Below are 24,545 nucleotides of genomic sequence, written 5' to 3'. Positions count from 1 at the left end.
ACAGAGGTTTGTGCATAGAGTTTTGAAAGCTCAGATGTATTGATAATATATCTTATTTTTCAAACTAATTTGTAAAAAATTTTTCCCTATGTCCATTCCCATAATAACTTGAATTTATTTGGAAGTTATTCAGTGTTTATTAATTTTGTTTCATTTTTGGTTTTGTTTTTGAATACTTCCTCATTGGGAGAGCACATCCTCTAGAATTCTTAATGTTCTATTTTTACTGAAGTATAAAATATACAGAAGGTACTCCACATCCCAAGTTTATATCTCAGTGAAATATCTAAAGTAAACATGGCCATGAAACCACACCCCAGGATGGTGTGCTGGAGATGGCTTGTACCAACTTGTGGGATCCAACTGTTAAATATTCAGGAATTTTGCCACTGGTTGTTCAAATGTTGGTAGCTTGAAATTGGGCAGCATGAGAATATTTAACTACTAGGAGCTTTGTTCCAGAAAACAAGTTGCTAAACTTGTTCTAAACATTTAACATCACTGATTAATCACTGCTGATTAATAAATACAGAATTAACAGCATCCCTGAAGCCACTCCTATGTCTACTTCCAATCATTAACCGTTCTATTTTAGGAGTAACCACCAACTTGATATCTAGCACTATAAGGTTAACTTACTACTTTACAAATGTTTAGCTTGAGGAAAGAAGAGATTCATGAGGGTGTGAAGCTTAAACGATTTGGGGCTCTCTTTAAATAAACAAATACATAATTATAAATAAAATAATAGGTACAGGGCCTTAGATGGAATCTGAGCAAGTTAAAGGACCTCCATATTATCTTCAAGGTAAATCTAACTCTGCTGGTGTGTATATTTTCTTTCCTTCTTTCTTCTTCTTTTTTTTTTTTTTTGGTCTTGCTTCTATCATTTACTATTGTGTTTGAGAGACTCATCTATGCTGTTGCATGTGGCAGTCTGTACATTTCATTGTTTGAATTTACCACAATGTACTTATCCGTTCTACTGTGGTTGTTTCCAGTTTGAGGCTCCTACCAATACTCCTGCTACAAACATATGTACATGCCTTTTGGTGCACACGTGTTTCATCGTGTTGGATGTATATCTATGAGTGGCATTGTGACATAATAGGGTGTTCATGTGTTCAGCTTTAGTAGATAGTGCCAAACAGTTTTTCCAACTGGTGGTAAAAGTGTATGGTCCCAACAGCAGTGTATGGGAGATCCAGTTCTACCTTTTTGCCAAAGCAGAGTATTGTAAGACTTAAAATTAGCCATTCTGTGCATTGCCCTGATGTCCAGTTAGCTTTAGAATATTTTTCTAACAAGTTTTGCTCCTTTGGATATTTTCTTTTGTGCAGTGTTTTGTGCATTAAAAATTGGGTTATCTATTTTTAACGTCTTCTAGCAGTTATTTTTATATTATGGATATGAATTCTTTGAGGGGTATATGCAGTGCAAATCTTTTCTCTCATTTTCTAGTTTGGGTTTCACTCTTTTACAGTTATCTTTCAATGAAGCTAAGTTCTTGATTTTGTAGAAATTTAATCATTTTAATAGCTAGCACATTTTGCACTCTGTTTATGAAATCTTTTCCTCCCCCAAAACATTAAGGATACTCTCCTGTGTTATTTTCTAAAAGCATTATTGTTTTACCTTTCATTTACTGAAAAATATCTATCACTATGATGGAGGATTTTTCTGTATTTCTTTTAGTTCTGTCACATTTTGCTTTATATAATTTCAATCTATTATTCATTGCAAAGAAATCCAGAATTATAATGTATTCCTGGTGGACTGATATTCCCTTCATCTTCAACAATGCTTCTTGCCTCAGAGTCTATCCTCTTTGATAGTTGTATGCTTACAATAGTTTCCTTTTATTTAGTATTCACATTGTAAACTTTCCCCTTTCTTTATTTTCAGTCTATTTGCATCCTTATTTTTAAGGTGTGTCTATTATATCTACTGTTATTTTTATCCAGTCTGACAAACTTTGTCATTTAATAGGAGTATTTAGTTCAGTTACATTAAATAGTTACCTATGTGTTTGGACTTAAATCTACTATCTTATGTTTGATTTATATTTCTCCAATGTGTTCTGTGTTACTTTTGCCATGGCCATTTTCTTATTTTATAGGTTATTGTAAATGTTTTACATTTTCCCGTATGGGCTTGTTAGTTCTACATTTGTTTACTATTTGTATTGGTTGCCCTAAATTTTACAACATGCATTTCTGACTTATTCTAAAAAAATAGTGTTTTTACCACTTCTCCTCCTACTCCTAATTAGGCTTTTGCTGTTTTTTGTCATATAATTTATTATACATATGTCTATATATCACAAGGCAACATTTTTATTATTTTACACAGTTAATAGCCATTTAAATTTAGCCACATATTATCCTTTCCATAATTCTCATTCCTTCCTGAACCGCCATGATTCTATCTAGGTTCATTATTCAAATATTGAAAGACCTTTAATATTTACTTTAGTGCATATCTTTTGTCTTAATTACTGTAGCTTTAGAGTAACTCTTGAAATCAGATTGTTTATGTCCTCCAAATTTGTTTTCTTCTTCAAAATTGTTTTGGCTCTTCTACATCTTTTGCATTTCTACATAAATTTAAGGTTATCTTGTCAATTTCTAGAAACATAACTCTTCATTTTATTCTTTGACTTTGCTATTAGTTCTAGTATCTTTTTTGAAAATTTCTTAATTTTTTTAAATACACGTGATCATGTTGTCTATGAATAAAAGGAGTTTAACTTCTTAATTTCCAACCTGTATGACTTTTCTTTTCTTCCTCAGTTGCACTGGCTAGGACCTCTAAACCTATGTTGAACAGAAGTACTGAGAGTGGACAGAATAGTCTTGTTCCCTGACTTAGGGAGAAAGCATTGAGTCTTTTCCCTTTAACAACTGATACTAGCTGTAGGTATTTTACAGATGCCTTTTATGGGATTGAGGGTATTATTTTCTATTCCTAGTCTTCTGAGGGTTTTTATAAATGGGTGTTGAATTTTTCAAAAAAAATCTTATGTATACTGTGTATTGGAGCAGTCATGCAGTTTTTCTCTTTATTGTGTTAATATGGAGGATTATATTGTTCAACTTTCATATATTAAACCAAACCTGTACTACTTGAATAAATCCCACTTGTTCATGATGTATTAGCCTTTTTATATATTGCTGGATTCAATTTGCTAACATTGTTAAAGAGTTTTGTATCTATGTTCATGAAGTATATTGGTCTGAAATTTCTTTTCTTGTAATAATATCCTTTTCTGATTTTGGTATCAGTAGCACTGGCCTCATGGAATAAGTTGGGAAGGGCTTGTTTTTCCTCCATATTCTGAAACAGTTTGCATAGAATTAGTATTTTTTATTTCTAAGTGTATAATAGAATTCATCAATGAAGCCTCTGTCTCTGAAGGGTTTTATGTGTGTGTGTGTGTGTGTGTGTGTGTGTGTGTGTGTGTGTGTGTTTTGGGGGGAATTTTTATTTATGAATTTGGTTCTTTAGCTATATAGTTCTACTATGTCTCAAGTTCGTTTTGGTCATTTGTGCCTTTCAAAGTTGTCCACTTCATTTACATTTTTAAATTTATTGACATAAATTTTTCATAATATTGTCTTATTTTAATGTGTGTAGGATTGCTAGTGGTTTCCCCTCTTGCATTCTTCTTGGTATTGGTAGATTTTGTGTTCTCTCCTGGTTTTTTTTGTTGTTGTTGTTTTTCTTGATCAGTCTAGCTTGAGGTTACTCTTCTCTATCAACAAGTTTTTGGTATCTTTTTTTTCTCCAGTGTTTGTTTGTCTCTTTTCTTTTTCATTAATTTCTGCTCTTATTTTATTCCTTCTACTTACTTTGAGTTTAATTTTCTCTTCCTTTTCTAGCTTATAAAGTGGAAGTTTAGAAAACTGAGTTTAGATCTTTCCTCTTTTCTAATATAAGAATCTAAAGCTATAAACATCCTGTGAGTGCTATTTTAAATTCATCCTACAAATTTTGATTTGGTGTATTTTTATTTTCATTCAGTCCAAAATAACTTCTAATTATATGTGAAATTTCTTTATTTACCCCTGTTTTTTTAGAAATGTGTTGATTAATATCCATATACTAAAGGATATTCCAGATATTTTTGATACTGATTACTAATTCATTTGTTGTCAAAGAAAACACTTTGCATGATTATAATCCTTTTAAATTTATTGAAAAATTTTTATGGACCAGCACATGTCTATCTTGGAGAATGTTTCATGTGCGTTTGGAAGGAATATGTATTCTCTAGTTGTTGAGTGGAGTGTATTAAAATGTCAGTTAGATTCATACTTACTTTGTGCCTACTTGCTTTACAAATTACTGAAGGAGGATTTTGAAATTTCTAGCCTTTATTATGTATTTATTTGTATCTCCTTACATGTCAGTTTTTGTTCCTTGTATTTTGAAGCACTAATTTTAGGTGCATAGCCATTTAGGATTTGTATTTCTTCTTAAAGAAATGAAGCTTTTAAATGTACAGTCAATTCTTATTATTCATGGTAGTTATGTTTTATAATGTCACTGTGAACACTGAATTAGTGAATACTGAAAAATCACTCCCAGAGAAAATATATACACATATGTACATGTAGGACATAGATTATAATCTTAAATGCTAAAAAAACAACATGGCATGGTAGATTCTTCTTCCTTTATTTTACAAAAGAAAAAATGAGGCTCAAAAACGTGAAGTGACTTGCCTGAGGCTGCCCCACTGACATATGCCAGAGCTGGGATTTAAACCCTGTCTGTCTGGCCCCAGAGATGGATCTTCTTGCACTACATCTCACTGCCTTCTGCTGTCTCTTTACTCTGGCCATCACAATATGAGAACTGGAAAAAGTAGGCAGAGCATTGCTTTGTTCAACCTCAGCTGGGAATGTGTATGTCGGAAGGCCAAAATTCGCCCCCATTCCTCACAAGTCCACAAATGACCACAAAAGTATGGGGAATATTGATTTGGGGATGAAAAATAAATTTTAGCCAGGAAGTGAATCCACAAATAATGAGGATCAACTGTACCTCATTTGATAAGTAGGAAGTTGACAAATAATAAGTAATATCCTTATTCTGAAGTCTATTTCATCTGACATTAAAATAGGCACTTTTCTTGATTAGTGTGTTTGCATGGTTTTCTTTTTCCATCCTTTTATCTGTAATTTTTATATCTGTATGTTTAGAATGAGTTGCTTTTAGCTATAGTTGGGTCTTGAATTTTTATAAAGTCTGACAACTCTATCCTGTTAATGTTTTATCCATTTATATGTGATGTTATTACCATTATAATTTGAATCTACCGTGTTTCTACTTGTTTCTTATTTGTCTTATCTGTATTCTTTTTCCCCACTTTTTTTTTTTTTTTTTGCATTAAGTGATTTTTAGGATTATAGTGGATTCACTAGTTTCTTATTGCTATACCTCTTTGTGTTGTTTCTTTAGTTTTTTTCTCTTGGGCAGAGGCTTTTTTTTTTTTTTGCGGTAGGCGGGCCTCCCGCTGCTGCGGCCCCTCCCGTTGTGGAGCACAGGCTCCGGACGCGCAGGCTCAGCGGCCACGGCCCACGGGCCCAGCCACTCCGCGGCATGCGGGACCCTCCCAGACCAGGGCACGAATGTGTGTCCCCTGCATCGGCAGGCGGACCCTCAACCACTGCACCACCAGGGAAGCCCGGGCAGAGGCTTTTGTAGGTCCTTGAGTTTCTTAAGGAATCTGTGAGGTCAAACTGTTTTCACAGTGATGCTAAGAGTTATTTGCATTTTTTCTCTCTTGTATGGTGGGGTTTTCCAGAAGCTATATATCATGTCATGTTACAACAGATTAAAATTGCAGCAGATATGAAAATCTAGTCATCTATTATTAGGCCAACATTAAAATAATTTGTAAAGTGTGAAGTAATGATACTTTTAAGCACGCTTTTGTTTTGTTAGACACAGTATTTCATTAAAATATGTACTATGTATGTTAACATATAATGAGTTTATCACTATTTTTAATATTTAAAAATTAATTTATAGTATGATAAATACTGAGGGATAGAACTAATATAAATAAGCTCTTTAGAGTCCCAAATAATTTTAAGACTCTAAGTTTTTCTAAGATCAAAAAGTTGGAGAATTAGTGCTCTGGGTTTTATCATATGTATCTCTAATTTATCACAGTCTACCTGCAAATAATAATATACCACATTGCACATAGTATAAGAGCTTTGCAATAGTATACTTTCATTTTTCATCTTCTATTGTTTGTGTCATTGTTATTATACATTTTTTTCCTACATTTGTTATAAACTCCACAAAGCATTGTTAATGTTCTCTCTTTAAACCGTCTTTTACCTACATATTACCATTTCCAGTAATCTTTATTTCTCTATAAAAATACAGCTTTCTTTCAGGTGTCCTTTTCCTTCTACCTGAAGAATTTCCTTTAACATTTCCTGGAGTGTGGCCTGCTGTCAATGAATTCTTCACAGACAGGGAGATGCTTAGGAGTCATAAAGGTCAGTTAGTTTTGATGAGTGACTGATATTAGGACAGATATAAAATATAGGAGAGAGATATTTTAGAACCAGAGTTGGCAAGATTTAGCAACTGATTGGATGGATTGGGGATGAAGTGTTACATGCTAAAATGCCTTTTAAACATCATAGTCAATGCAATAAGAATAAAAGAGTAAATATGGGGAAGGTTCATCCAAGAGTATTATTTGCAGATAATAATACTGTCTAACTGGAAAACCCAGAATCCACTGAAAAATCATTAAAATCACTACATTTAATAAAGAAATTAATGTGTATATAAAATTTATTTCTTGTATTTAAGAAAGCTATTATCTATTAGAAAATATAATAGTAAACAACAGCAGCAACAAAAACCATAAAAATATCTGATCAAAATAGAACAAACATTTGAAATACCTGGCTAAGGAGCTACTAATAAGAAATGTAAAGAGCTGATAGAAAGAAAACTATAAAGAACTTGAATGAAAAAATTAATAACTAGAAAGATGCATCTTGAAATATGAGGCTTAATATGTCCATTCTCTCTAATCTATAGATATAATTAATTCAAAATAAAAATTCAAGTAGATAAATTTGATTCTAAATGTTTATTTTGAATGAATGAGAATATGGTATAAACATTTTTTAAGTGGTAAGGAATCTTGTCCTATCAAATATTAATATACATTATAAAGTCATTATAATGCTAGTATAGGAATGAATAGACAATTAGTAAAATAGAATAAAGGTCATGGCCACATTTAAGTATACATATCAAGATTTACTGTATAATGACTTTGAGCCAAATTAGTGGGGGAAATAGAGATTGACAGTATTAGACAAGAGCTGCTATTTGGCAAAAAAAATAAAATAAGATCTCTACTACATAATATATGTTAACATAAATTTCAGATGATAGGTTAAAGATTTGAATATAAAAGTAAAGCCATAAAATTACTAGAAGAAAAATACAAGTAGAAGACTGTGTGGTCTGGAGTTACAAGGCTTTCTAACATAATAACAAATATATAAACCTTAAGAAAATGACTTACTTTGGCTCATTTAAAATACATAACTAGTGGATGGAGACACAATGGCAGAGTAGATGATGTGATCTTACCACTTCTTATGAAAACACCAAAATCACAACTACCTGCTGAATAACCATCAAAAAAAAATGCTAGAACCTACCAAAAAAGATACCTTGCATCCAAAGATAAACAAGAGGCCACAACAACATGTAAGGAGAGTGCAATCATAATAAAATCAAATCCCACACCTGCCAGTTGGGTGACCCACAAACTGGAAAATAATTATATTACAGAAGTTCTCCCAGAGGAGTGGAAGTTCTGAACCCCACATAAGTCTCCCCAGCCTGGGGGGGTCTGGCATCAGGAGGAAGAGCCCCCAGAGAATCTGGCTTTGAAGGCCAATGAAGGTTGATCACAGAAATTCCACGGGACTGGGTGTAAGAGAAATGCCACTCTTAGAGGGGACACACAAAGTCTCGAGCACCAGGACTCAAGGAAAAAAGCAGCAATCTCATAAGAGACTGGTCAGACCACCCTGTTAGTATTGGAGGGTCTCCTGCAGAGGTAGGGGGGTGGCTATGGCTCATTGTGGAGACAAAGACACTGGCGGCCGTAGTTCTGGGGAATACTCATTGGGGTGAGCCCTTCTGGAGGCTGCCATTTTCTTACTGAGACCTTGCCCCACCCAACAGCCTGCAGGCCCCAGTACTGGGATGTCTCAGGCCAAGCAACCAACAGGGCAGGAACATAGCCCCACCCATCAGCAGACGGGCTGCTTAAAAAGTCTTCCTGAGCCCACATCCCTCTAGACATGCCACATGGTGCAGCCCTGCCCACCAGAGGGACAAGACTCAGCTCCACGCACCAGTGGGCAGGAACCAATCCCTCTCACCAGGAAGCCTGCACAAGCCTGTTTGTTAGATAGCCTCATCCACCAGGGGGCAGACAGCAGAAACAAGGAAAACTACAACCCTGCAGCCTGTGGAATAGAAACTGCAATCACAGAAAGTTAGACAAAATGAGACAGCAGAAAAATATGTTCCAGGTAAAGGAACAAGATAAAACCCCAGAAGAACAACTAAGTGAAGTGGAGATAGGCGAACTACCTGAAAAACAATTCAGAGTAATGATAGTAAAGATGATCCAAGATCTCAGAAAAAGAATGGATGCACAGATCAACAAGATACAAGAAATGTTTAACAAAGACCTAGAAGACCAAAATAAACAGAAATGAACAATCAAATAACTGAAATGAAAAATACACTAGAAGGAATCAATAGAATAAGTGAGGCAGAAGAACGGATAAGTGAGATTGAAGACAGAATGGTGGAAATCACTGCCACAGAACAGTATAAAGGAAAAAGAATGAAATGAGGAAAGTCTAAGAGACTTCTGAGACAATATTAAATGCACCAACATTTACTTTATAGGGGTCACAGAAGGAGAAGAGAGAAAGGACCTGAGAAAATAAGTGAAGAGATAATAGATGAAAACTTCCCTGACATGGAAAAGGAAACAATCACCCAAGTTCAGGTAGTGCAGAGAGTCCCAGGCAGGATAATCCCAAGGAGGAACATGCTGAGACACATAGTAATCAAAATGACAAAAATTCAAGACAAAAAATATTAAAAGCAACAAGGGGAAAAAAAACAAGTAACATACAAGTGAATTCCCATAAGTTAATCAGCTGATTTCTTGGCAGTAATTCTGCAGACCAGAAGGGAGTGGCAATATAGATTTAAAGTGATGAAAGGGAAGAACCTACAACCGAGAATACTCTATGCAGCAAGGCTCTCATTCAGATATGACAGAGAAACCAAAAGCTTTACTGACAAGCATAAGCTAAGAAAATTCAGCACCACCAGACCAGCTTTGCAACAAATGCTAAAGGAACTTCTCTTGGTGGAAAAGATAAGGCCACAACTAGAAACAAGTAAATTATAAATGGAAAAGCTCACCAGTAAAATCAAACATACAATAAGGGTAGGAAATCATCTACACACAAACATGATACCAAAACCCACAACTGTGAGACAAGGAGACCACAAACACAGGATATTGGAAATGCATTCAAAATTAAAAGACCAGCAACTTAAAACAATATTCTTTATATATAGACTGCTACAGCAAAACTTCATGGTAACAGAAAACCAAAAATCTACAATAGATACATACATAAAAAAAGAAAAAGAAATCCAAACACAACACTAAAGTTAGTCATCAAGTCACGAGAGAACAAAAGAGGAAGGGAAGAAAAAATACCTACAAAAACAAATCCAAAACAATTAACAAAATGGCAATAAGAAAATACATATCAATAACTACCTTAAACATAAGTGAATTAAATAGTTCAACCAAAAGACATAGACTGGTTGAATGGATACAAAAACAAGACCTGTACACATACTGTCTACAAGAGACCCACTTCAGGTCTAGGGACACATACAGACTGAAAGTGAGGGGATGGAAAAAGGTATTCCATGCAAAAGGATATCAAAAGAAAGCTGGAGTATCAATAGTCGTATCAGATGAAATAGACTTTAAAATGAAGACTGTTACAAGAGACAAAGTAGGACACTACATAATGATCAAGGGATCAATTCAAAAGATATAACAATTGTAAATATATATGCACCCAGCATATGAGCACCTCAATATATAAGGCAAATATTAATAGCCATAAAAGGAGAAATCAAGAGTAACACAATATTAGTGGGGGATTTTAACATCCCACTTTCATCAAAGGACAGATCATCCAGACAGATGATCAATAAGGAAACACAGGCCTTAAATGACATATTAGACCAGAAGAGCTTAATTGATCTTTATAGAGCATTGCATCCAATAGCAGCAGAATGCACAGTGTTCTCAAGTGCACATGGAACATTCTCCAGGTTTGATCATGTGCTGGGCCATGAAGTGAGCCTTGATAAACTTAAGAAAATTGAAATCATATCAAACATCCTTTCCTACCACAACACTGTGAGATTAGAAATTGACTACAAGGAAGAAAAAAACATAGAAAACACAAAGACATGGATGATAAACAATATGTTACTAAACAACCAATGGATCACTGAAGACATCATAGAGGAAATAAAAAAATAGCAAGAGGAAAATGAAAACAAAAGGACAACAATCCAAAACCTATGGAATGTAGCAAAAGCAGTTCTAAGAGGGAAGTTTATAGTAATACAATCTTACCTCAGGAAACAAAAAAAATCTCAAATAAACAACCTAACCTTACACCTAAAGCAATTAGAGAAAGAAGAACCAACAAAATCCAAAGTTAGTAGAAGGAAAGAAATCATAATGATCAGAGCAGAAATAAATGAAATAGAGATGAAGAACACAATAGCAAAGATCAATGAAACTAAAAGCTGGTTCTTTGACAAGATAAACAAAATTTATAATTCTTTAGCCAGACTCATCAAGAAAAAAAGGGTGAGGACTCAAATCAATGAAATTAGAAATGAAAAAGAAGTTACAACACACATCACAGAAATACAAAGGATCATAAGAGACTACTATAAGCAACTATATGCCAACCTGACAGAAATGGACAAATTCTTAGAAAGGTACAACTTTCCAAGACAGAACCAGGAAGAACTAGAAAATATGAACAGACCAATCACAAGTACTGAATTTGGAACAGATTAAAAAACTCCCAACAAACAAGAGTCCAGGACCAGATGGCTTCACAGGCGAATTCTATCAAACATTTAGAGAAGAGGTAACACCTACATTTCTGAAACTATTCCAAAAAATTGCAGAGGAAGGAACACTCCGAAACCCATTCTATGAGGCCACCATCACCCTAATGCCAAAACCAGACAAAGATACCACGAAAGAAGAAAATTACAGACCAATATCACTTATGAACATAGATGCAAAAATCCTCAAAAAAATACTAGCAAACAGAATCCAACAATACATTAAAAGGACCATAGAACATGATCAAGTGGGATTTATCCTGGGGATGCAAGGATTATTCAATATCCACAAATTAATCAGTGTAATATACCACATCAACAAATTGAAGAATAAAAACCATATGATCATCTCAACAGATGCAGAAAAAGCTTTTGACAAAATTCAACAGCAATTTATGATAAAAACTCTCCAGAAGGTGGGCATAGAGGGAACATATTCCCACATAATAAAGGCGATATATGACAAATGTAGAGCTAACATCATTATCAATGGTGAAAATCTGAAAGCATTTCCTCTAAGATCAGGAAAAAGAGAAGAATGTCCACTCTTGCCACTTTTACTCAACATAGATTTGGAAATCCTAGCCATAGCAATCAGAGTGGGAATATAGATAAAGGGGATCCAAATTGGAAAAGAAGAAGTAAAACTGTCACTCTTTCCAGATCACATGCTGCTATATGTAGAAAATCCCAAAGATGCTACCAGAAAGCTATAGAGCTCATCAACGAATTTGGTAAAGTTGCAGGTTACAAAATTAATACACAGAAATCTCTTGCATTCCTATATACTAACAACAAAAGATCAGAAAGAGAAATTAAAGAAACAATCCCATTTACAATTGCATCAAAAAGAATAAAATACCTAGGGTATTTTATTTATAAAATTGCTAAGGAGGCAAAAGTTCTGTACTCTGAAAACTATAAGATGCTGATGAAAGAAATCGAAGATGACACAAACAGATAGAAAGATAGACCATGTTCTTGGATTGGAAGAATCAACATTGTGAAAATGACTATAGTACCCAAAGCAATCTACAGATTCATTGCAATCCCTATCAAATTATCCATGGCATTTTTCCCAGAACTAGAACAAAAAAAATCTTAAAATTTGTATGGACACACAAAAGACCCCAAATAACCAAAGCAATCTTGAGAAAGAAAAACAGAACTGGAGGAATCAGGCTCCCTGACTTCTGACTATACTTCAAAGCTACAGTCATCAAACTAGTATGGTACTGGCACAAAAATGGAAATATAGACCTATGGAACAGGATAGAAACCCCAGAAATAAACCCACACCCTTATGGTCAATTAATCTACGACAAAGGAGGTAAGACTGTACAATGAAGAAAAGACAGTCTCTTCAATAAGTGGTGCTGGGAAAACTGGACAGCTACATGTAAAAGATTGAAGTTAGAACATTCTTTAACACCATACAGAAAAATAAATTAAAAATTGATTAAATACCTAAATGTAAGACTGGATACTATAAAACTCTTAGAGGAAAACATAGGCAGAACAGTCTTTTACAATAAATAGCAGCAGTATCTTTTTTGATCCATCTCTGAGACTAGTGGGAATAAAAATATACAAATTGGACCTAATTTTACTCTAAAGCTCTTGCACAACAAAGGAAACCACAACAAATTAAAAAGAGAACCCAGACTTCCCTGGTGGCGCAGTGGTTAAGAATCTGCCTGCCAATGCAGGGGACATGGGCTCAAGCCCTAGTCCAGGAAGACCCCACATGCCGTGGAGCAGCTAAGCCCATGCGCTGCAACTACTGAGCCTGAGCTCTAGAGCCTGGAAGCCACAACTACTGAGCCCGTATGCCACTACTACTGAAGCCCATATATCTAGAGCCCGTGCTCCACAACAAGAGAAGCCACCACAATGAGAAGCCTGTGCACTGCAACAAAGAGTAGCCCCTGATCGCTGCCAACTAGAGAAAGCCCATGCACAGCAACGAAGACCCAATGCAGCCAAATATAAATAAATAAATAAATTTTTTAAGTGTTGGATTAAAAAAAAAAGAAAAGATAACCCACAGAATGGGTGAAAATATTTGCAAATGAGGTAACTGACAAGGGATTAATCTCCAGAATTTACAAACAGCTCATGCGGCTGAATATCAAAAAGAAAAAGAAAAAAAACATGAAAACAATCAACCCAATCAAAAAATGGACAGAAGAACTAAATAGACATTTCTCTAAAGATGACATACATTTGGCCAAAAGGCAGATGAAAAGATGCTCAATCTCGCTAATTATTAGAGAAATGCAAATCAAAACTACAATGAGTTATCATCTCTCACCAGTCAGAATGGCTATCATCAAAAAGTCTACACGTGCTGGAGAGGGTGTGGAGAAAAGGGAACCCTCCTACACTTTTGGTGGGAATGTAAATTGGTACAGCCACTATAGAGAACAGTATGGAGGCTCCTTAAGAAACTGAAAATACAACTACCACATGATCCAGGAATCCCATCCCTGGGCATATATCCAGAGAGGACCACAATTCAAAAGATACGTGCACCCCAATGCTCATTGCAGCCCTATTTACAATAGCCAAGACATGAAAGTGACCTAAATGTCCATCGACAGAGGAATTTTTGATTAAGAAGGTATGGTACATATATAAAATGAAATATTACTCAGCCATTAAAAGAATGAAATAATGCCATTTGCAGCAACATGGATGGACCTGGAGATTATCATACTAAGTGAAGTAAGTCAGATGGAGAAAGACAAATATCATATATTACTTATATGCAGAATTTTAAAAATATGAAAGAAATGAACTTATTTACAAAACAGAAGCAGATTCACAGACTTAGAGAACAAACTTTGGTTACCAGAGGGGAAGGGTCAGTTGGGGGAAGGATAGATTGGGAATTTGGGATTGACATGTACACATTGCTATATATAAATTTTACAGATAAATAACAAGGACCTAATATATAGAACAGGGAACTCTGTTCAATACTCTGTAATAACCTAAATGGAGAAAAAATTTGAAAAAGAATAGATACGTGTATATGTGTAAATGAATCACTTTACTGTACACCTGAAACTTACACATTATTAATCAACTATACTCCAACATAAAACAAAAATTATTTTAAAAATACATGACTAAAATAATACTAAATACAATTTTATTTATGAATTTTAAGTGAAATCAACAATTCATAAAAACTTGTGATGGACAAAGGCTAAATATAATTAACATACAAGTTCCATTTATAAATCTTTATGGAAAGCATATCCATACACTTATTAAAATATTGCACAAAACACATGACCTGGTAATTTGTAAAATAGCAAATAGAATTCACAAAGAGGCATATGACAAGATATTTTTTTTATCCAATAGTAAGGGTAGAATACAATAGATCAGGATTAGCGTACTTGAAAGAGCAAGTAGGATAAGTTAAACAAAAGAAAACAAAACCCTAAAAGAAGAGCAAGAAAAGATGTGTGCTAAGTTTAATTACTTTTTATTATCAACACTTCACTCCATTGGTGAAATACACTTTCCTGCCCAATGAAGTCAATTTGGACTGTGTAATTTTCGTTGGCTAAAAAGTTTATCTTTCAGGCAAGAATTTTAAGAACCACTTTGTTCTTTGCAAGATTTTCTTTTTATTTGCTACCATAACTGAGAAAATACCATATAGACACTGCTCACCTGGATCCAGAGTGAAAAGTTAATGGAGCAGGCCCCCAGCCAAACCACAGTGGAAATGTAGTCTGGGTGAGAAATATACCTTTGCTGTTGTAAGCCACTGAAATGTTGGGGTTGTTACTTCAGCATAACCTGGTGCATCCTGTCTGTTACATCTGGTCAACTTTATGTTTTTGACTTCCTATTGGAAAGTTGACTGACCCATTGGGTAGAGATTCCACACAAAAGAGATCATCTACCCAAAGAATGTGTATACAAAGAAGATAAGGTTTGGTAGGAGAGGAATATTAACAGATTAACTTTTCATGAGTGGAGAGATTTAGGTAGAAAGTGATGAGAAATAAATGTAGTGAAAAGGGAAAAGGTAATAGAGGGTAGATGGTCAAATGCCTGAACAAAAGGCATTTAATTATATTTAATTGAGGACTTGAATGACAGTGCTTCAGTTTTGAGACAATTACTTTTTTCTTCCTCATTATTTTTATTACTTATTAGTTTGTCTAAATTATTTCTATGGGAAAAGGAATAGTTAGCATGGAGGAGCAGCATGCCAAATTATCAGTGAATAAATATGTCCCATACTACCTCTGTTTCAATTATATTATCATAAAATTTCTAAGATCTTTAAACTAGAGTTATTACCAGGAAAATCCTAATAACCCTTCTTGACTTATCAACTGTCCATTTTCTAGGGTGTCTAAAGAATGGAAAGAAATCCACAGAGAATGCAGGTAACAGAGAAGTTATGTGTTAGTATAAAGCTTTTTATATCATAAATAAGACTAGAATGCAGGTGCCCACAATTCTAGCCTACTGCCAGACCTAATAAAGTACACTGGCTCAGCAGTTGAAAAGCTTGGAGTTACTATTTTTGTGCAAAGATTTCAGACCCATGGTGGGAGACTGAGCCATAAACTATGTTTGCTTCTTCAGATGGTAAATGAAATGTTACTTTGCAGTGTGTTTAGTATGGGAACACTGTGAGGACATGTGCAGGTCACAATTACCCATTGTGGCATATCAGCTTTGAGATATCCTCAGTGTGAGTTCCAACTGTTTCCATGGCTTTCTTTCACACTATCTAAACTTACTTTTTTCTCTTAACTCCTTTTTCTAACCTTTGCTGAATCCTCTTTCTCTTCTGATTTCTTTAATATCTATGGATCCCACATTTCTGTCTTAGCCCTTGTTTCTTTCCCTGTATAATCTTTCTGGTTGTCCTTTCTGGAGTTCAGTATTAGGTACATTTGATACTACCTACGTCTGTGTCTCTGAATCAAACTTTTCTACTGAGATCCAGTAGATCTCCAGTGTATCTTTGTTTCCCTGACATCTCAAGTTCAGGTTGTCCAAAATGTGTTCCTAACTGTACCTCTAATGCACAGCTAGTGGTACCATCATTTACCAAAACACTAAAACTCAATAGCCTAGGTGTAGCCTATAATTTCCTTTTCTTTTGCTCCTTGAAACTTTTTAGTCTAAATCCTATCAGTCACTTTTCTTGACTATTTCTTGCATTTATTTCCTCCTCTCCATCTCCATCTGAATTGGTTCTTGTCACCTGTCACACAGACTATTGTAATAACACTTCAGAGGGTCTCCTTTGCTCTAGCCTTCTCCTTCTCCACTTTATCCACCATGATATCTTACCATTGACACCAAGAATTATGATTCTAAAACGCAAATTAGATCATATTACTCCACTTCTTAAACTTTCCAATATTTCTCCATTGCCTAGTCCATAGCATTCATATTTGTGTGCATACAAGGCCCTTTGTGACCTGGCATCTTGTCCACTTCTCCAGCTGTGTTTCCTCTCATATCTCTTGGTGCCCCTAGAAGTGACTTCATTTTGTTCCTTCACACCTCTTGGCTGTGCACATGCTTCTTACTCTGAAATAGCCCTCTACTGATTGTCTACTGGTCAAACATTGGTTAAACTTCTACTCTCCATTCAGGCATCAGTCTAAACACTCCCTGTGCAAAGCCCTGGGTGGAAAGTGCATGTATGTCAGGCTGTCACTGTATCTTCCTTCTCAAAGCCTCATATTAGCATTATCATATGTAGTCCTTTGTTTACTGGTCTAGCTTTATATTAGACAGCATGCTCCTTTAGGAAAAGAACTGTATCTTCATACACTCAGGACTCAGCTCAGTGCCCAGCACATGGTTAGTATCAATAACAAGTGTTGGGCTTCCCTGGTGGCACAGTGGTTGGGAATCTGCCTGCCAGTGCAGGGGACATGGGTTCAAGCCCTGGTCTGGGAGGATCCCACATGCCGCGGAGCAACTAGGCCCGTGCGCCACAACTACTGAGCCTGCGCTCTAGAGCCCACGAGCCACAACTACTGAGCCCGTTCACCTAGAGCTGGTGCTCTGCAATGGGAGAGGCCACCGCAATGAGAGGTCCGTGTGCTGCAACTAGTGGCCCCCGCTTGCCACAACTAGAGAAAGCCTGCACGCAGCAACAGGGACCCAACGCAGACAAATAAATTAATTAATTAATTTAAAAAAATAACAAGTGTTAAATATGCCAGTGAATAAATAAATGCATATATATATTTTTAGCTTTAAAATAATTCAGTATATTCCCTCTTCCTGCTGTACTGGGAACAGTAGTTTAAGAATACCTTTGTCACTTATTAATTTTATTTGCTCATGAGGTTAACAAAGTTATGGCACTTTAACCTGGTGGGGCAGCAGTAGTACTGGGTGAAGGCTGAGGGCTAACAATGCTGGATTTATATGCTTATTTGTACTTTCGTGGATAATTAAAAATTATTTTTCTATTCTGGTTAGTGTCTTGCATGCCCACATAGAGGCAAAAATAATTGATATTAAGAAGTCTTTCTTTGATCACATTTTCTTTCCTTCTAGGAAAAAAATATTTAGTTGTCATTTTTCAATTTAAATATAAAAGTGAAACCTGTATTTTTTCATTAATCTGTACAAAATTTGTACATATACAGTAACCTATATCTAGGTTGGTCTAAAATTGTTCCTGATTTTTGAACAATTCAGACCTTACAGGTCATTCAATGATGTATTTCCTCAGTTTCTGGGATCTAGCACTATAACAAACTCTGGGAGGTGAAGCAGGGTGGGGGGAGCAGTTGTTTTTATTTCATTAAAAAAATCATGTTATATGAAGACCAAAACAATTGTTTCAGACAAGGCATGTAAGAATTTGGTTAGATCTGACTCAAATGAAAATGAAATAAGCTAATTTTGATTCAGAAGCTGCAGACTTTGCCTAGTTGTGGAATGAAAGGTTCTATGAGGTTGTCGTCATGGCAACCAGCACTAAGGAAGCTAAGCTTTGAGTGCTCTTGTCCTCCATCACTGTCAGGTTAGAGATCCCCTATCTGGAGGAATGGTGTTGGTGACTTGGTAGTAAGAAATCACCAACTGAACCATTTACCACCATTAAAGCTGTCTTTTGTATCATTAACTCCTAGTTATGATTCTATCCTACCTCTATCCTACCTATCAGGTTGCAAATCGAAACTGCTTCCAATAGAAAAACCAAAATATTTGGTGGTCTTTTTCTGCCTTTAAAAAAAAATATTTTGCTGAGGATTTTCTCAATTCATTGCATTTCCACATGGGCCCCTGTTTGCTCTGGGGAGCGATTAGTTTTGGTCTTACCATAAAAAATGCCTGTCCTTTACCTCTCCCTGTCCCTGCCTTTGTTACTCCATTAACGGCCCCATAGAGTAAGCTGTCAACATGTGAAGAGAGAATTGATGGCACAATGATTTTCTCAATGTAGGGAGGAGATTGAGGGGACCCACAATCTCTTTCAGAAGGTTTGCCAGAAGCACCTTTAAGTAAAGATTAGATCTACTGCTCCTGAAAGGCTCTTTTAAGGAGCTGGCAGTGGTTTCTGAAACAGAATTCTCATTAAGGCTTTTCCAAATCCTTCCTCCTACTTCTCCTCTACTATTACCCCATTTTTCACCATTATTCCAACAATAAGTGTGCAATGAACTCTTGTGGATTGCTTTTAACCTTGCTTAGTGACAGGTTACATAGGAAAGAATGTTGGAAACATTTAAAAAGTGGAATAACAATATAAGAATAATTTCCAAGTCCTTAATGTGAGACTTTGTGCTAAACACTTTATATACTACTAGTTCTTTTAATTCTCAGTAATCCAATGAAATGGTATTTTCATCTTCATCTTAAAAATGAGGAAATTAAGTCAGGAAGGTTTAACAACTTGTTACAAGGTCAACGACTAGAATGTGTCAGAACTAGAACCCAAACACAGACTTTCCTGGCTCCAAAGTCTGAGGTTCTTAACCACTCTATTGCCTCCCAACATCAGGTCTTTAGGGAGTTAAGCTGTTAGACTGATGTTAACATGATACTTTTCTTCTGAATAATTACTTTTGGCTTTCTATTTCTTATTAGGACAAATTCATATCAAATGCCTACTATGTGTTGACCTGAAATAGACTTTAGATATTTCTCAGCGAAGATGAATTTATTCAGGATCAGCAGAGAATTGCAAGCCAGGGTCTGCAACTCTGTCAAACAATGTGCAAGTCCCCACATGGCAAGGGAAGGAGAAAGTGTTTACAGAGGGGAGAAGTCAGGAGGGCTCTAGTACACAAAGAGTCCATGGCTTTTAATTGACCAAGTCCTTCCCAGGAAAGCAGAGGAGTCTTTCTTCTTTATGTGAGGCTCTGCTATCATCACAGTGCAAGAGATCCTCCTTGTCTCCCAGCTCTATTTAAGTCAAGTTTCTATTTATTAATTTTTAACATTTCCCTGTCTTGAGCCAGATCTTTCTCTGAAAGCATCACTGATCAAGAGTCAGGTTTTCTAGTTTCAGAGGCTTTTTGTCACTCATTGTAAGGAAGGACCTTTCTTGGATGTAGTGTCTCATGTAGTAAGGAAAGTGCACAGATTGGAAACCTATTAAGATCACATTTGAGTAACAAGGAGAGGTAGGAAGGACAACTCTCAGATATTATACATTTTTAAAATCTAAAGTCCAATGTTATCAGATTATAGACATCGGAGTTTATCTGAAGCATTACATCATTATCAAACATTTGGCAACAAACTTCCAACAGGCTTAGTCTGGATATCTTGGGAAAACTGTCTCATCAGATGTTGTCTGCTTTAATTCTTGAAAAACTTTACTTTCAGGTCACCAGATGATGTGCAGTTCTAGTCAGGTTTCGGCAGCTTCTTTAGGTGTGTCACGTGAATACAGAGTTTATTCCTTGGAGTTTGATGGCACAAGGGTTGCTTAGCAGTACTTGATAGGGGCCTTTCCAGTTAGGTTGAATAGAGTTCTAGAGATGTCTTTTCCAATAGATGATAACAGATGTGCCTCCTGAGGGCACACTGTGAAAAGACTGCTCCACCAAAACATGTTGGTTTTTTTTTTAATTTTATATTGGAATATAGTTGATTAACAATGTTGTGTTAGTTTCAGGTGTACAGCAAAGTGATCCAGTTATACATATACATGTATCTATTCTTTTTCAAATTCTTTTCCCATTTAGGTTATTATATAGTATTGAGCAGAGTTCCCTGTGCTATATAGTAGGTCCTTGTTGGTTATCTGTTTTAAATATAGCAGTGTGTACATGTCAATCCCAAATTCCCAATCTATCCTTCCCTCCCACCCTTCCCCTAAGTAACCATAAGTTTGTTCTCTAAGTTTGTGAGTGTGTTTTTTGTTTTGTAAATAATTCATATGTATCATTTTTTTTTTAGATTCTGCATATAAGCGATATCATGTGATATTTGTCTTTGTCTGTCTTACTTCCCTTAGTATGATAATCTCTGGGTCCATCCATGTTGCTGTAAATGGTATTATTTTCTTCTTTTTACTAGCTGAGTAATATTCCATTGTATATCTGTGCCACATTTTCTTTATCCATTCATCTGTTGATGGACATTTAGGTTGCTTCCAGGTCTTGGCTATTGTAAACAGCATTGCAGTGAACATTGGGGTGCGTGTATCCTTTCAAACCGTAAAACATGGTTATTTTTAATAGAAGCAGTTAGGCCTTTGCAATCTCCTTTTATCACTTGTGGGTCAAAAGAAGCAGGATACAAGGCATTGGGGATCCTGTGACTATCTCAAAGTGTAAGAGTTTTGAGTTCCAAAAGGGGTGGATCTGAGATTTAGAAAGACACATGGCAATGCTTTTGGCCAAGGTATTTAGAGGGCCTCCACAAATTTTGCCATTTGAGTCTTAGTAATGCTATTAGTGTGTTCAGCTAACCCAGAGGATCAAGGGTAGTAAGTACAATGAACGTGTTGTAAAACCAGCCAAACAGTGGAGACTTGTTGAAGCACCTGGCCAGTAAAAATGTGTTCCTCCATTACTATGAAGTTCAAGAGGAGTTTCCCAGGTAAAGAATCTTTGTCCAAAGGACTTGAGCCACAAAAGAGGCAGTAGTCTGCCTGCAAGGGAAGGTTTAGTCCAATGTGAAAACATACAGACCATGACTAAAATGTTTATATCCATATGTATGATCAGGCCACCCAAGACGGCTATTCTCTTGCTCTCTGTACATCCCCTGCTTGACCAGTCCCTTCTTCACCTACACCCTACTCACATGACTGACCTTCCCTCTTAATCAGAGAAACTCATCAGTAAATGCCTACATACTTACCCTTAACCCCAGGTAGTGAGCGAGTGGATCTTTAGATCAGAACATCTCTACCATGATAGCTTATCAAAAGGGCAGTGAGGGGCATGCTTCTCTGCTGGTTTCCCAGACAACCAATGAGCTAACCTGATGTTAATTCCCCCTATAACTGGTAACCTCCCTCTCCCCTGTGCTTCCCTCCCCCCAGAGCGAAGACTGCTGCCATGTCCTGCTTGCTGTCTGCCACACATGGTGTGGGGTGTCGCTCCAGGACCTTGCTTCAGACAGGTAAGATCCCCCTATCCATTCAATCATTGATGTTTCTGTCGCTGACACTGGGCTCTTACTTGGGCTTGAGGCTGGGCAAGTACAGGGCTTGCAGGTTTTTGGGGTGCAGCCCATCACCATGAGAAAGAGGAATTTGCATGAAATCCATTTTCCAGACCTCAAATAGCCCATTAGGCAGTTTATAACGTCTGGGAGCAGTACGAACAGGCTTCCCTGGGTTGTACTTTGGATAAGTGGATCAAGTGGTGTAGGCACTGTTTGTGGCCTTGTTAATATTTTCCCACCTATATTGATTCATGAATGCTATCATTCTGTCAGTAGACCAATGGTTTAATGCACATATACCGTATCTACTATTAATATAAATATTGACAGTTTTGTCCTTGGCTAAAGTACAAGCCCATGTAAGAGGATATCATTCAGCCTATTGAGCTGAAGTAACCCTAGGTAAAGATACTGCCTCAACACAATCAAAAGGAATTGTAATAGCATAGTCAGCACAATATTTGTTACTGTCACCTTATAATAAGAACCATCAGTGAACAATAAGTCAACATTACCCAATGGAATTTCCTGTAGGTCATTATGAGGAGTCAGGAGGTGACCTGTCAGTATTAAGCAGTCCTGACATACTTTGTTGGCAACAGGGGAGAAGAGTAGCAGGGTTAAGGTTATTATATAATGTAAAAGAATTATGTAAGGGGCAGTTAACAAAAAGACTTTATAGTAGGTGAGGGGGCTACCTAAAAATGTTGAGTGTGATGAGAATTCAGGAGAGCTTCTACTGCATGAAGTACAAATGTGGTTAAAGTGTATACCACAACAATTTTCTTGGTGGCCTTACCCAAAAAGGCAGTGGCCATAATGACTCCAAAGCAAGGGGGATATCCCCACGCCACAGGGTCTAGCTGCTGGCTTACAATACCCTATGGATTGATGGTAGGCCTTGTGTTTTGGGTGAGTGACCCAAAGGCATTCCCTTCCTTTTCAAATACAAAAAGGAAAAAGGGAATCTACTAATCGGGATGCTCGAGGATGTGGGGTGGGGGGGTAGGGGGAAAGGAGGAGGGGGATCATCAAACTTTCCTTTAAGGCCTTGAAGGCTATGTTGTCCTGTTCTTCCCATAAAATTGGGTCAAGTTTGTTACTGTTGAGTAAAACGTATAGAGGGTGGAAATAAGAGATTATTGCTGAAAATGGACTTCAAAATTATCAACTGGCCTGAGAAAACCTTGCAGTTGGCACTTAGTTTTGGGAAACTCAGGACACAATGAATTATTTCTGGATCTAGGTGTAGCACTGGTTCTGATATCAGATGCCATAAATATCAAACCACGGTTTGGGCAAACTGCAGTTTTTCTTTGGCGACCTTATGTCCCTTTAAGGCTAAATCTTTAGCAAGTGGATGCTGTCTTCCTGTGAGGAGGCTTGAGAAGGAGGGAAAAGAAGCAAATCATCCATATATTGCAGCAAACTGTAATCTCTAGGGAGCTTTATGTGATCTAGAATAGCCTTCAGGATTTGAGAGCAATAAAAAGGGCTCTCTGTATAACCCTGGGGCATTACTGTCCAGGTGAATTTTTTTTTCCCCCAAGTGAAGACAAAATGATATTGGCTAACTTCATCAGCTGGCATACTAGGGAATACCTTGCATGAATCAGTTACACTAAAGAATTTACTTTCAGTGGGAATGGAAGTTACTATGGTATGATGATTAGGAACAATAAGGTGTCCACGGCTAACAGCATTATTTATTGCTCAGAGTTCCTGGACAAATTTCCACCCTCGACTTTTAGGTTTTCTCACTGGTAAAATGGAAGTTTTACAGAGCCTAGTACAAGGGATAATGAGGCCTTGAGACTTGTAATCTTCTATTATGAGCTTTATGCCTGGAAGGGCTTCTTTATTTATAAGGTATTGGTTTATTCTGGGAAGAGGTTTTAAAAGGTCTATTTGAATTTTGATGGGAGGTGCACTCTGAATTTTGCCAACATCAGGTGGATATTTTGCCCATAAGGAAAGTGGTAGCTGATTCATTAGAGACAAATGATCAGTGTTTCCAGACAGCTCTAGTACTGTCAGAGATAGAACAAATGAAAAATATCAAAGGGTCATTTAATTCATCTGGTAGGTTACTTTGCTACCTATTTTCAATTTCTAAAATTATTTCCCCGCTTTGGGAGAAAGAAATTCTGGCATGGTAATTCTCTGAGAAGTCTTGGCCTAATGAATGGATAAGATTGAAGGAACTAAGGAGAAAATGATGTGTATCTCTCAAAGGGCCTAAGCAAAAGGGGATATGTTCAGAGACAGGAACCTCTTGAGATTCATTAAAGATCCGCACTATTTGAACGGTTTTAGTATTCCAAGGCAGTGGCTGTTTAATAGCAGTGAGGTTGAGCAGAGAGAGTGTGGCTGCACTGTCAATTTGGACTGGAAGAGATTCATCCCCAAACTGGAGAAGTGTTTCCTCCAAGTCGATTAAAAGGGAAGATTGCAAAAAGCTCCTATCCTTGACAGGAAAGAAGAGGAGTCTTCTCTTTAGAGTTCTGCCATCATGGCAGGGTGTGAGACCTCCCCCTCGGGTCTCCTGACTCTATTTAATTGAGGTTTCTGTTTTAATTTTTTACATATGTGCCAGGTGGTATTTTAAGCACTTGGAATATTTGTGAACAAGACAGATT

General features: G+C 36.5%; 1 long non-coding RNA gene across 1 annotated transcript in view; it reads left to right on the top strand.

Annotated features, from left to right (window-relative positions):
- Nucleotides 1-21,835: 21,835 nt before the first annotated feature.
- LOC309833691 overlaps nt 21,836-24,545 on the top strand; it is an 89,390-nt gene continuing 86,680 nt past the window's right edge. The window contains exon 1 of the long non-coding RNA XR_014297798.1: nt 21,836-21,861. This is a non-coding gene — a long non-coding RNA (uncharacterized lncRNA). The remainder of the gene's footprint in view (nt 21,862-24,545) is intronic.

This window comes from Grampus griseus (assembly GCF_964374135.1).
Source record: "Grampus griseus genome assembly, chromosome: 15".
In the NCBI taxonomy this organism is placed as follows: domain Eukaryota; kingdom Metazoa; phylum Chordata; class Mammalia; order Artiodactyla; family Delphinidae; genus Grampus; species Grampus griseus.
Note: the sequence above shows the minus strand (reverse complement) of the source record. Positions and strands in the feature narration are given on the sequence as shown.